Source organism: Sminthopsis crassicaudata, chromosome 3, assembly GCF_048593235.1.
Source record: "Sminthopsis crassicaudata isolate SCR6 chromosome 3, ASM4859323v1, whole genome shotgun sequence".
NCBI lineage: Eukaryota > Metazoa > Chordata > Mammalia > Dasyuromorphia > Dasyuridae > Sminthopsis > Sminthopsis crassicaudata.
In genome coordinates, this window is record NC_133619.1 from 113,329,910 (window position 1) to 113,343,955 (window position 14,046).

A 14,046-nucleotide genomic window follows, 5' to 3' on the forward strand; every position below is an offset into this window, starting at 1 on the left:
CTTAAAACTGTGCATTCTCTTTGATCTAGCAATATCATTACTAGGTACATATCACAAACAAACTAATAAACAATAAAATGAATATTGACCTTTATGTGCAAAAATATTTATAGCAGCTTTTTGGTGGCAAAGAACTGGAAATTGAGCAGAGCTCATCAGTTGGGAAATATGTTGAACAAATTATTATCTTATTATGATGTAATGCTATTGTACTATAAGCAACAGGATGTTTTTAGAATACTCTTGACTTATATGAACTGATTTTAACTGAAGTGAGCAGAACCATCAATATTATACAAAGAGAGTGAAGGACTTCCTTCCTTCCCTCCTTCATCTCTCTCTCTCTCTCTCTCTCTCTCTCTCTCTCTCTCTCTCTCTCTCTCTCTCTCTCTCTCTCTCTCTCTTCTCTCTCTCTCTCTCTCTCTCTCTCTCTCTCTCTCTCTCTTTCTTTAACAAGTTGAAGCTACCTTCACCAAGTCTTGTCCTTTCTCTTTCTTCAAGACTTGTTCTACATTCATTACTTTGTTGATTTCCAAGTAAGGGAACTAAGTTTAACAGTTGCTCAATTCTATTCATATCTTAGTTTTATGAGAAATAATTCTATTTATGTTTCTAATTAAGAGATTTCACCTCAAATATGGTGAGGGTAAAAGTAAATAAAAAGGTACCAAGATTATAAACATGAATCTGGTATCAATAGATAACTTTATTCCCACACAGAAAGTGGAATGCCAAGAAATAAAGAATTATAGACTAATCAAAATGAAATCTAGTAACTTATCAATACTAATACAATCAACTTATATACTAATATTGAAAACACGCTGAGGCATTCATAGGTTCTTTCTTGAGTGAGTAATTAACCATTTTATATATTTTGCCTTCACTGAAGGCATTAATAAAGATCTTGTGTGCTCTTTCTGTCATAGTCTCTCTTGTTGAGCATCTCTTTTCCTTTCCTTTCCTCTTCTGTTGCCTTCTTCTGCCTCCTCCTGCCACTACTTGCTAAGTTGTTTGGAAAGGGAATGGCCCCAGCTTCTTTTGGGGTTCTTTTAAGGTTTGTGACAAAGGAAGGAGAACGAAATAGGACTGGTTCCCTTCCAGGCTGCTAAACCTGAACTTTCAGGGCACACAAAAGGAATAGTCCCTGTTCCTGAGGCCTCTATTTTCTGTCAAACTTGAATTATGTGGACTAATTTTTTAGGTTCTCTAGAGGGCTAGATGGGGAATGTATTTCCCCCAACGATGAGCTCATGGGCTCCCAATAAAGCCAGAATGGAATTTCTAAGAGATACAAAGTCCTGGGTGATCATATCCAACAGGAAACAATTAAAGAATAGCTTCACCTGCTTTGAAATGAAAAGTGGATTAGTTGGGATGCTCTATCACACATACCTGAATGAATGCCTACCCCAAGTTTCCATTCATTTGACTGTGATATTAAATTATTCAAGAAGGGAAAAGGAGATACAAACTGAAAACACTATGTTCCTATGTATGATATTTCTGATTCTAGAGTTTTTCATCTATAAAATGCGGGAGTTGGAACAGAAGTTTGATTATATTAAATCCATTACAACTTTAAAATCCTAAGGCTAAATGACATTTTAGATAATTTTTATTTTTTTTTGCAACCCAATGTTATGAATTCCTCTTTTTCTAATATTCTCCATAAAGATATTCTGAGTAGGAATATGGAAGAATTTGAAGGCTGAATATTGTCAACTAAAACTTTTGTGTAGGGAGAAGAAAAAGAGTGAAAATCAGGGCTTCAATGCTTTTAAAAAAAATTTACTTAGTTATAAAAAAAAAGTGTATGACTTAGTAGCTTCTCATAACAAAAACAAAACAAAGAAGACTATAACTGCAATCCCATGAGAATCAGTTCAATTTAAGTACCTAAAAACAAAACCTTTACTATTTTAAACTAATGAATGAGGGTTAGTTTTGTCCCTGAACTTTTCTTTAATCTTAGAAATGTTATCTCCATTCAAGCATACAAACACCTTCTGTCTTAGAGATAAGGATTCCATACTTAATGTATCAGCAAAGCCAGGAAAAGCTGAAATAAAACTTTAAGGAAAACTACTTAAGCTAGCAAAGATTTTGATATGCACTTCACTGTAATATATCATAAAAATGCTTTTACCCCTTGGGAGAATAATATAAAGAATATAGTGCAAAAAGTTCTAATGAAATGTTAAAAGGTTTAGTATGCTCATTTCAAAGCCAAGACCCTCCTTGAGTATGCACTTTCTATGCTAATATAGGATCAGAAGGTCAGTAAATGAACAGAGTTAAATGGCTTTTGTTTGAGATCCCACAGAGCCTACTACAATTCTGTTTATTTCATTTTCAACTTTGCATCTCAGTTATGGGAGCCACCCTGTTAGGAATGTCTGGGTGGTAAGACAAGAGAGGTCAAATGTAAAAAGGGAAAGCAAGCTCAAGAAAAAACATTTTTTTTAAATCATATGATTTGTTTTGTTTGCCATAGACAGAAAATTATAATGACACACTTTTGTGGCAAAAAGTTACACACTATATTTATATACGGGTTTGTAATTCAGGAGATCTCAAAAGTCTTAATGCACTTTGAAGTTATTAAAAATTATATAATATGAGATACCCCAAAATTCGCTAGAATCTCTAATCTCATTAATTTGGAAATATCCCTCCAGCATCAGAGATCATAGCCCTTCTGGGTCTTTTCACAATGTGCCACTGTTGTTCATGTCCTAACCATAAGTTTACCACAAAGAGAGTCCATACCATGTCCCAAAAGACTTCTATAGTTTTCCTGACATTGCAAGAATACCAGTGAAGCCCTCTGCCTGTCATTTATCAATGTTACCATATATGTAACGAGCCTACTTTCTCTTCTTTTTGTGATGTTCTCTGATAGCACAATTTACTCTTGTCCTTTGGAGTACCTTATTGGTTAAATGTCCATACTCATCAAAAGCCTCTTCATTTATCTGTCTGAGATAATAAATGTTAATTCTATATAGAATATTGTATTGTCTCATTCGGTTACAATCCCTTTATAATGTATAAATTTATGAAATATATAAATTAGTCAATGATGTTCTTGATATACTTTCATACTCAAGATTGTATAAATCTTCCTCAATATAAAGGAAAATAAACTGAAAAGCTATCCCCAACTTTTGGTTCTACCCTAGATGACTTTAAAATTGATTCATTACTATTGGAATATTAGTAGTTCTGATATTTCATATACATGAAAGAATTGTTTGAGAGGAAAGAATAGCCTTGATCTTGAAACAGGATGGATCTTATTATTAAATCAAATAACTTGAGTGATGGCTTAAAAAAAGAGAAAGCCTTGACCAGCTAAATATATCTACAACTAAAGAATAAAATCCCTGTTTCATCTTTATTTTCATAGGCCAGGACTTTTTAATGTGTTTTATAACATGGATCTCTTTAACAGTCTGGTGGAATCTACGGATCCCTAATATGAATAAAGTTTGTTGCTTGACAAAAATAATAAAATTCAGTTGTTTGGTGATAATGAAGTTGGTATTTTTCTTTGCTGTCTCTTGAAATCTATAAATAAATTCACCAGGCCCTTTGCCTTCTCCATAAGGACTTCTATCATGTTTATCTTCTAGATGACAAGAATATGAAGATTAGAAGCAGATGATTGTAATTGCCACACCAAATTTAGGCCAGCTTTTTCCAATCTGAGAAGCTTGAAATTGCCATATAAATCAAGTTTCATGGACACAGGATTTTCTTACTTACCCAATGGTATTCTCACTTCTTTCAATTCAAAATCAAAATTCAAAGCAGTGCTCAGGCACTGTTGATTGGCTGATTTTATTTAACCACTTTTTTAATTTCTAAAAAATAACTTAATTCATTAGATTTGGAATGGAATGGAAATATATTTGAAAATAAAGTTGATGTGAAAAAAGATATCAATAGAATAAGATTTGAAAACCTAACCACTTTTTCTGTCCATCTGTCAGGTTATCAGAAGAGAGGCACCTTGCCAACAAATCAAGCAGTTCCTCATTTAAAACAAACAAAAACTCTATTAGCACACTCTGTCTCTAGTCCCAAAGATCATTAATTGGCAAAATTCATTCACATGTGTAAAATAATGAGCTTATCTACTATATTTCTAACTACGAAGACACAACATAACTGTCTATGAAGAAAGTCATGCATAATAAAGAATTCAGCTTAAAAGCTCTGCTACATACAAAACAAAACCAAAAATATCTTGATATAGGAAATCCCCATAAAATTTGACAAAATAAATAACTTTAAAAAGTTCATCATGAAAATCATGCCTGGACAGTAATGTCACCTTACAACGACTTTGGAAAGCCATGTTCACTCGTGTTTCTGGAATTCTGGAATATAAATGGGAATAGAAGGATGTTGTCACAGTTTACAAGGATTGATGAAACTGTGATTATCACCTCCACAGGATGATAGAGCTATTTTACTAGCTGAGAAACCCCACTGAAATTTGTGTAGAAGTGAAACTATTTTCATCTATGTGTGAAGCAAGGGAATTTCCAGCATATTAGTATAACTTTCAAGATTCTATGAGTTCTGAAAATAAGAATCCATTGATGACTGGGCCAAAGGTAATGAAGGAAGGATAAGCCATTGGTCTGGGGCTGGATAGAGCAGAGAGGGTGAGGTGCAACATTTGTACATGTGGAAAATTCCCCAAAGTTTAGGGAAGATGAACAGGATGACATCTGTTGAAAGGTATTAACCCGTCAATATTGGTATCTAGACAATCAACAAAATGATAAATCAAGCCTTGATTTGTAGGTTTCTTTGATTTCCTATGGATAAGACACAGAACATTTAATAATCATTTCTCCTGCTCTGAATCAAACTCTTACACCTCCCTCCCTCCCTATCACCCTTAAATTGCCACTATTATTCATACTGCTTCACAGATGATTAGAATAAACCTTAGCCCAGAACCCATGCCTTGGCTGACAAAGGACAACCTCAGGAAAGGGGAAACTGGCTTCCTTGGATCTTTTGGCTTGAACTTTAGGGAATTGCCTCAGCAACAACCTCCAAGGCTTGTATTGCCTTCCATCGTTTTCCCCTTTCTAGAGCTGTCCACTTTGCCCCAGATTCCTAGTCTCTTCTGCATGAAGCAGTTAAACCCCTGTACACTAACTTGATACCAATGGAAGGATTTGAATACTATATGTGGGAGTCATACACATCTCTTTAAGCAGACATGAGATCAAGTAATTATCTCACCTGCCACCATGGCTCACAGCAACACACAAACCTCATTATATCATCTGGCCAATAATGAATAATTATCATTTGCACTGAGTAGATAATAGGAAGTATCTCTTTTCAACCCATTTTTATAAATCTTCATTGATAAATCAATATATCTCACATGGGTCCATGATCTACAATGCAATTTTAATCCAATTATTTATAGAGAAAACTCACCTATCTTCCCTTTTTGATTTTTTAAAGATTTAAAATATTGTACATATTATTTTATAAATCATGTTGGGAAAGAAAAAAAATCAAAACAAGAGGGAAAAACAAATGGGAAAGGAAAAAAAGTGAACACAGTGTGTGTTGATTTACATTAAATTTTCAGAGTTCTTTTTCAGGATGCAGAGGGCATTTTCTATCCAAAGCTTATTGGTATTGCATTGGATTACTGAACTAGAGAGGAACCAAGTTTGTTATACTAGATCATTACACATTGAAAAAAAATTAATTTTAACACATTGCATTATGAATCATGTTTCGAATGAAGAATCATAGCAAAGGGGAAAACCATGGGAGAGATTAAAAAAAAAAAAACAGAAGAAGTGACTTAGCATGCATTGATTTACATTCAATCTCTTTAGTTCTTTTTCTGGTTGCAGATGGCATTTTCTGTCCAAAGTTTATTGGGATTGCTTTGCATGACTGAATCACTGAGAAGAAGCAAATCTTTCATAATTGATCATCACACATTCATGGTTCTGCTTATTTTGCTCAGCATCAATTCATGTACATCTTTATAGGCCTTTCTATAATAAGATTTTTTTATCATTTTTATAGAACAATAATATTCCATTACCTTTATGTACCACAACTTATTCAATATTCTCTTATTGATGAGCATCTACTCGTATTCAAATTCTTTGCTATCACAAAAAGAGCTATTGTGGCACTCCAGAGTGATAGGATGCAGAGCTTTATAGTACTTTGGGCACAGTTCCAAACTGCTCTCCAAAATGGTAGCATCATTTCACAACTTCACCATCAATGCATTAGTGTCCCAGTTTCCTACATCCCCTCCAACATTTATCATTAACATTTCCTGTGTCTTAGCCAATCTGAGAGGTGTGAGATGGTACCTCAGAGTCTTAATTGGCATTTCTCTAATCAATAGTGATTTAAAGCTTTTTAAAATGTGATAATAGATGGCTTTAATTGCTTCATCTGAAAACAGTCTCTTCATATCCTTTAACTACTTCTCAATTGGGGAATGACTTGTATTCTCATAAATTTGAAAGAGTTCTTTATATATTATAGAAATATGACCTTTATCAGAAACATTGATTATGAAAATTCTTCCCAGGTTGGTACTTCCATTTTATTTTTGTTTCTATTGATTTTACTTGTGCAAACCCTTTTTAATTTAATGTAATCAAAGTTGTCTATTTTGCCTTTCATAACATTTTTTATATTCCATTTGGTCATAAATTCCTCCTCTCTACAAAGATCAGAATTTAGCTATATTAATATCCTTTATGCCCAAATCATGTACCCATTGTGTCTTTATTTTGGTATGAGGTGTCTATAGCATGTTTCTGGCATATTATTTTCCAGTTTTCCAGGCAATTTTTGTGAAATAGTTTAGATATTATCCCAACATCTGGAGTTTGGTGGTTTTTCAAATATTAGATAACTCTAGTCATTGATTAATGTGTTAACCTATTCCCCTGATTCACGAGTACCAAGTAGTTTTGATGACTGTTGCTTTTATTAAAATTTTAGCTCTAATACTGTTAAGCTACTAACCTTTGTATTTTTCCTATTATTTCCTCTGGATGAATTTTATTTTTATTCTTTCTAGTTTTTAAAATAATTTTAGCAGTTGGATTGATATGGCATTGAATAAGTAGGCCACTTTATATATACATACATATATATATGTATGTATTCTATTTGCTAATATTTCATTTAAATTTTTTGCATCAATGTTCATTAGAGAGATTGGTCTGTAATATTCTTTCTCTGTTTTGTCTCTTCCTGGTTAGGTATCAGTACCATGTTTGTGTCACAAAATAAATATGGCAGGACTCCTTCTCTACCTAATTTTTCCAAATAGTTTATATAGTATAGTCATTAATTATTCCTTAAACATTTGGTAGAATTCACTTTTAAATCCATCTGGCCCTGGAGTTTTGTTTTGTTTTTTGTTTTTTGTTTTTTGTTTTTTTTTTCCTTAGGGAGTTCATTAATGACTTTTTCAACATCTTTTCCTAAAATGGGACTATTTAAATAATTTATTCTCTCTTTTATTAATCTGAGCAATTTATATATTTTTTTCAGCTAGAGGATAATAAATTCTGCTCCAGCCTTTACTCTGTATGTATCTCTCTGAAATATGTATTTTTATTATAGTTTTTTTATTAATAGAATATATGGGTAACTTTTTAACATTGTCCCTTGCAATTACATCTGTTCCAGCTTAGGTAAGAGGTATATAGTGGTATCTCAGAGTTGTCTTAATCAATAGCAATTTGGAACACCTTTTCATATAAGTAGAAATAGTTTCAATTTCATCATCTAAAAATTGTCTGTTCATATCCTTTGACCATTTATTAATTGGAGAATGGCTTGATTTCTTATGAGGCCTTTATCAGAACCTTTAACTGTAAAAATGTTTTCCCAGTTTATTGCTTCCCTTCTAATCTTGTTTACATTTTTACATTATTTTTGTTTCTACAAAAGCTTTTAAATTTGATATAATCAAAATTTTCTGTTTTGTGATCAATAATGATCTTCTTCCTCCACAAGTCTGAGAGGTAAACTATCCTATGTTCTTCTAATGTATTTATAACCTCATTCTTTATATCTGAATCATGAACTCATTTTGATCTTACCTTGGTGTATGGTGTTAAGTGTGGGTCCATGCCTAGTTTCTGTCCTACTAATTTCGTCAAATGTATTTTTTGTAAAGAACATATTATAGGATTCAGCTTTTTAATCCACTTTGCTATTTGCTTCCATTTTGGGAATTCATCCAATTCACTTTCACATTTATGATTACCAACTCTGCATTTCCCTCCATTCTATTTTCTCCCCTGCATATACTTTTGTTCTCTCTTTTCACCCTGTCCCTCCTTAGTAGTGTACCCAACCACTAACTGCCCTATCTGTTCTCATCCCTTCCCTCTTCCATTTACTTTTCCCCTAATGTCCCTGCCCTCTCTTATATCCAGCCTCTCAATTTATTTTTCCCTCTTTCTCCTCTTACTTCTTTATAGGATAAGATAAATTTCTGTACCCAAATGAATGATTCAATTACTCCTTTTTTGTGCCAAAATTGATAATATCAAGCTTCAGATAACACTCATTCCACTCCTTTCTTTCCCTATATTGTAATAGGTATTTTGTGTCTGTTTCTCTCCTCTTCTCCCAGTACAATCCTTTTGCCATCCCAAAATACCTTTTTTATATCATCACATCAGAGTCCATTCAGAATCACCCTTTTCATCCATATGATGCCCCCTTCTAACTCCCCCAATAACAGATACCATTCTCAGGAGTTACAGATATCATTTTCCCATCTAGGGATGTGAACAGTTAAACCTTCACCTGTTACCTTTGTATGCTTTCCTTGAGTCTGATGTATAAAGATTAAATTTTCTGTTTAGTTCTGTTTTTTTCAATAGATATGATTGAGAGTCTTTTATGTCATTGAAAATCCATCACCTGTCCTGAAAGATGATGCTGAATCTCACTGGATAGTTGATTATTGATTGTAACCCCAGGTCCTTTGCTTTCTGGGATATAGTATTCTAGACCCTCTGACTCTTTATTGTAGATGCTGCCAGATCCTGGGTAATCCTGACTGTTACTCCTAGATACTTGAATTGCTTTCGTCTGGCAGCTTGCCACCTTTTTTTTTTCCTTGAGATCTTAGGTATGGGGTTTCCCAACAATGTTCCTTGGGGTTTTCTTTATGGGATCTCTTTCTGAAGATGATTGATGGAATCTCTCAATGACTACTCCCCTCTCAGTGTCTAGAATATTAGGGTAGTTTCCTTGATGATCTCTTGAAGAATGCTCCTTAGGATCTCTTTTCCAAGTCATTTGTTTTTCCAATGAGATATTTTACATTTTCTTCCATTTTTCTTTCTTTTTAGTTTGTTGACTGATTCTATCAAAAAGAAATTAGCTCCTATTTTCCCTGTTCTAATTTTTGATGTTTGATTTTTCTCTAGTTAGCTTTTGTATCTCTTTTTTCATTTGATTAATTCAGGTGACATTTTCTTCAGTGGACTTTTTTTTTTTTACATATGGCCAATTGTATTTTTCTAAGGGATTGCCTTCCTTTTCCAAGCTGTTGACTCCCTCTTGCATATCTCTCATTTATTTTCTCATTTTTTTCTTCTACCTCTCTTATTTGCCTTTTAATATCTTTTATATGCACTTCCAAGAAGCTCTTTGGGCTTGAGAACAATTTATATCACTCTTTGAGATTACTTCTGTGAACATTTTGTTCTTGTCTGAGTTGGTGTTTTGGTCTTTCCTGTAGCTCTCTATGGTCAAGGTTCTTTTCTGTTTCTTGATCATCTTCTTTTGGTATTTTTTTTTTACTTTTATGATATAACTCTGCTTCTAGGGTATATGGAACATTATCCCAAGCTTCTTGTGCTGCTTTGAATCTTAGCTTTGAGCACAGGGGTCAATTGTATTTTCAGTGAAGTAGCTTTTGCCTGATCTTACAAGGAAATAGCATGCTTTTCCAGAACTTGTCTTCTGAGCTAGAATTGGAGACTGCCCCAATGGTCTGCTATGCTATTCAGCCAGGATGGAAGGTCTCAGTTGTTAATATGCTATGTTTAAGACCCTCTCACTAGCTTTCCCAGACTTCATCAGACCTGGACTGAGCACCTTTTCACCCCAATGAGACTAAGCTTTATTGAAGTTTTTCCAATCTATCTTAAGCTAGAGAGTGATTTCATTCTTTCAGACTCTGTTTGGAGGTTTAGTTCCATGTGGTATTGGAGGAAACTGGGAAAGCTGGAATAGCTTCCTGACTTTAATGTGCCAGGTTGGATCTACCTATTCATCCTTCCAAAAATTGCTGAGACTTAAGTGGTTTTTAAGTTTCTTTCTAGCATAGAATTATGAGACTCTGATTCTACTCTATTTCCATCTATTTGTCTGCATGACATCAAATTCAGACAAAAAGATGCTCCTCACAGGTTAACTTTATTATCTCTAATCTTCTCACTAAATTAAGCCTCCATTAACTTTAACACCCTTAGCCTCCTATCCCCTCTATTTACATTGTAAACTTGTTGAGGGCAAGGACTGTCTTTTTTATTAATTTTCTTTCCAGTGTTTCATACAATGCCTAACCTCTAGCACTTAAAATTTTATTAAATTGTCCCATTAGCTATAGTCCCATACTGGGACTGTTTAAAAATAAAAATAAAAACAAAAAAATCCAAAATCCCATAAAAATCTCACACAAATCAGGATGCAAGCACTAGCCATTTTTTCCTATAGTTATCTTTCTTAGACACATTTAATTTTAATCCCTTCCTTCAGATATAAATTTTCTTTTTACCACATTTTATCTGTTCTTTAACTCAATCTCCTTTATTCCTATATCCCCAGAGAAAAGATACTGTTTTTAGTTTGTTTATTTACTCTCTTTCTCCAAGATCTGATAAATCTCATTTCTGGCCAGCCCAAAACATGGTTCGGATAATGAACTTGCCTTTCTTCCTTCCATTCAAATATGCTAAATTCCAGAGGATGGGAAAAATTGGATGTCTTTCAAATAAGTGGATGTCTCATTTGAAATTACATGTAATAATTTCAGAAGAAAAACAGTAGATTGATAACAGCTATCAAAAAAAAAAAAGTTAAGGTTACTCAGTATGAATGTGAGAAATGATTTTCATTGTTACTTTCTACCACATGGGGAAAAATGAATGAATATCACTGAACTTTCTATTTTCTATTTGTTATAAACAATTCACAAAGGTATGGAGAAAGGTATAGGATATGGTAATAAGATGAATATATGAATCTTATATTACACCATGCTCTTTCAGTGAGCATATCTTTAAATAGGTGCAGATGTACAATTTGAATGTGTGAGTTTAAAACTCTATATAAAGGAAAATCTAAATTAATTTTTATTCCCTGAATGTCATGATTCTATATACAAAAATATATTATTGATATATATTTGATAAGCTGAGTCAATATATATTGTGATAAAGTGTGATGTAGTAAGAAAATAGATAATTATTTTTCATGCGATTAGTTGAGTTCAAGTTTTAACTCTTGATAATAAATTTGGGCAGATCACATAAATCTCTATGGATCTCAATTTCTTAATCTATAAAATGGTACTAGTAATTCTTTTATTGCTTAGGAAAATGCTTTGCGAGCCTTAAATCGCTCTCTTGATGTTCATGAATATTTTGAGGCTAGGGGAAAAGGCAGTGAGGTTTTTTTCTTTGTAGCATAGATCAAAGTAGAGATTAATGGATATCCATCCATATTACATTACCAGCTAGGTAATCAAGTCCAAAAATCTGCCTTACAATGACAAGGTATTTAATTATGAATTTATATTTAAGTTTTATCATAAATATTTATCATATTGGCTTGATATTTGCCATTAGTTGTGTGTGACTCCTTAGAATCTAGATGGTTAATTTTATAAATATAAGGAATTATAATGCATAGGATAGCTAGATACCACAGTAGTTATAGTATCAAGTGTGGAGTTAGGAAGATGCCTCTTCCCAAATTCAAATCTGTCTTCAGATACTTGCCAGATGGGTGACTCTGGGCAAGTCACTTAACTCTATTTGCCTTCGTTTCTTCATCTATAAAATGGGATGGAGGGGAATAAAAGAAAGACCACTCCAGTATCCTTGCCAGGAGAATTCCAAATGGGGTAAGAACGAGTCAGACATAACTGAAAAAATGACTCAACAACATCAACATAGGAAGCATAGCAAAAAAAGAAAGTCATAGGTCTTTCAAATTGTGCACACACACACAAATATTAACACAACACATATACACAGATACATTATGCATGCATATTGTGTATACATCTTATGAATAAAAGAGTTTGGGGCTATAGAAAAGAAAGCTCCCTTTCATCCTAGCTTATGCTTTGGTTTAAATCAGTGAACATCAGAAAATGACTCATTTCAGTCTGCCTGACAATTTCTCTACATGCCATCAAAATAAGTATACTGTTAAGAAACTACATTTTCTTCCTTGCTTGTTTTGGAGCTGTTATTCCTGGTATCTGTTTCTTAAACAAAAGAATTTCTACCATTTCAATGAGAGAAAATGATATCACACGAGGTCAACACTATACATTGGATGAGTAGATAGCTATCTGTATGCTATAATTTGAGGATCATTGGAGAAGTTTTGTTCTGTTTAAAAACAAACAAGAAAACAAAGAAAAAATTCCTTGTCAGTCTGCAAATGGACCATTTTTTTAATTGGATAGTTAGCTGGAAGAAATCATTCTTTCTTATATGTTAATGTAACCCAGTGTGCTAATTAATGCCTCCTGACTTTTATCCAGATAACATATTGTTCAGGAAGGATTAGCATTGCTCTGGTGAAGGCTTGCCAAGTCCTTTTCAGGGCTGCTCATTCATCTTTAGTACCTACCTGTCTTCCAGCTCTCACCTATAGTGCACAGAATGGCCATGTCACAGCCCAGTAAAACAGACTCAGAAGAGAGGCTAAAACGTGTTGCCTAACCAACAGACCTCAAATCCATCAGTAAAGGGGATGTCTACCCCAAATACGTGAAAACTTCCCCCAGTGAAATGATGGGAAGGTCTGTGAAGCAGTTTCTATGGAATACTTAAAGCTTGATCAGACACTGAAGATGCCAAAGTCATCCACTGCATCATAGCTTTTATCTTATCATTGGTTCTTAGCTACTGGAAGAGAGAATGTGTTTGACAGCTTTGTGCAACTCTGCCTCACTTAAATCCAATTCACAGGTAAGTCAGGAAGACATCACTCCATGATATCATTGATCCTTTTCAAAAATGAAGGATGAACAACATAAAGGAGTGACTTCTTCCAACCAATTAGCTGTCACCTTGGAGAAGAAAAATTGTTGTAAGAAAATAACATATAAAAAAGCTAATCCAGGTTGCAGTGGGAGGTGAATTTTGAGGAGGACAAATTTAGAGCATAGACCACCATCTGGAATGTAATAGACATTTGAGCAACAGAGTTTTTGTTTGTTTGTTTGTCTCTACTACACAGAAAATAGGAAACTGAGAAAACTGTAAGCTGGGGATATGGCAGAGGGAGGGATGGTAAGCATTCAAACTAATACAATCAGAAGATGAGCTTTAAACTTTTGAATCTTTTTATAGCCTAGCCCTTTCCTATAGTTCCAGTCTTCTATCTTACTCTCCTTATAGTCTGTAATCCAGTGACAATGATTTTCTTGTGGTCCTTGGAATCTGACCCAGAATCACTTCCTAATTTTAAATATTTTCACTGAAAATTCCCAATGCTGAGACATCTTTCTCTCTCGTTTTGCATAACATTATATGTGGGAAAGTAGTTGAGGGGAGAAGGGGCAAAGGAGTATGTGGAGAAGAAGGGAGATAATCTGGAACTCAAATTTTTAAAGACAAATCTAAAAATATGTTTCACATATAATTGGGAAAAAATACATTAAAACAAGAAACATTTCTCTCCTTCATTTCTGCCTCCTGCTTCTCTGGCTTTTTTTTTTTCAAATTTCAGACAAAACCCCACCTT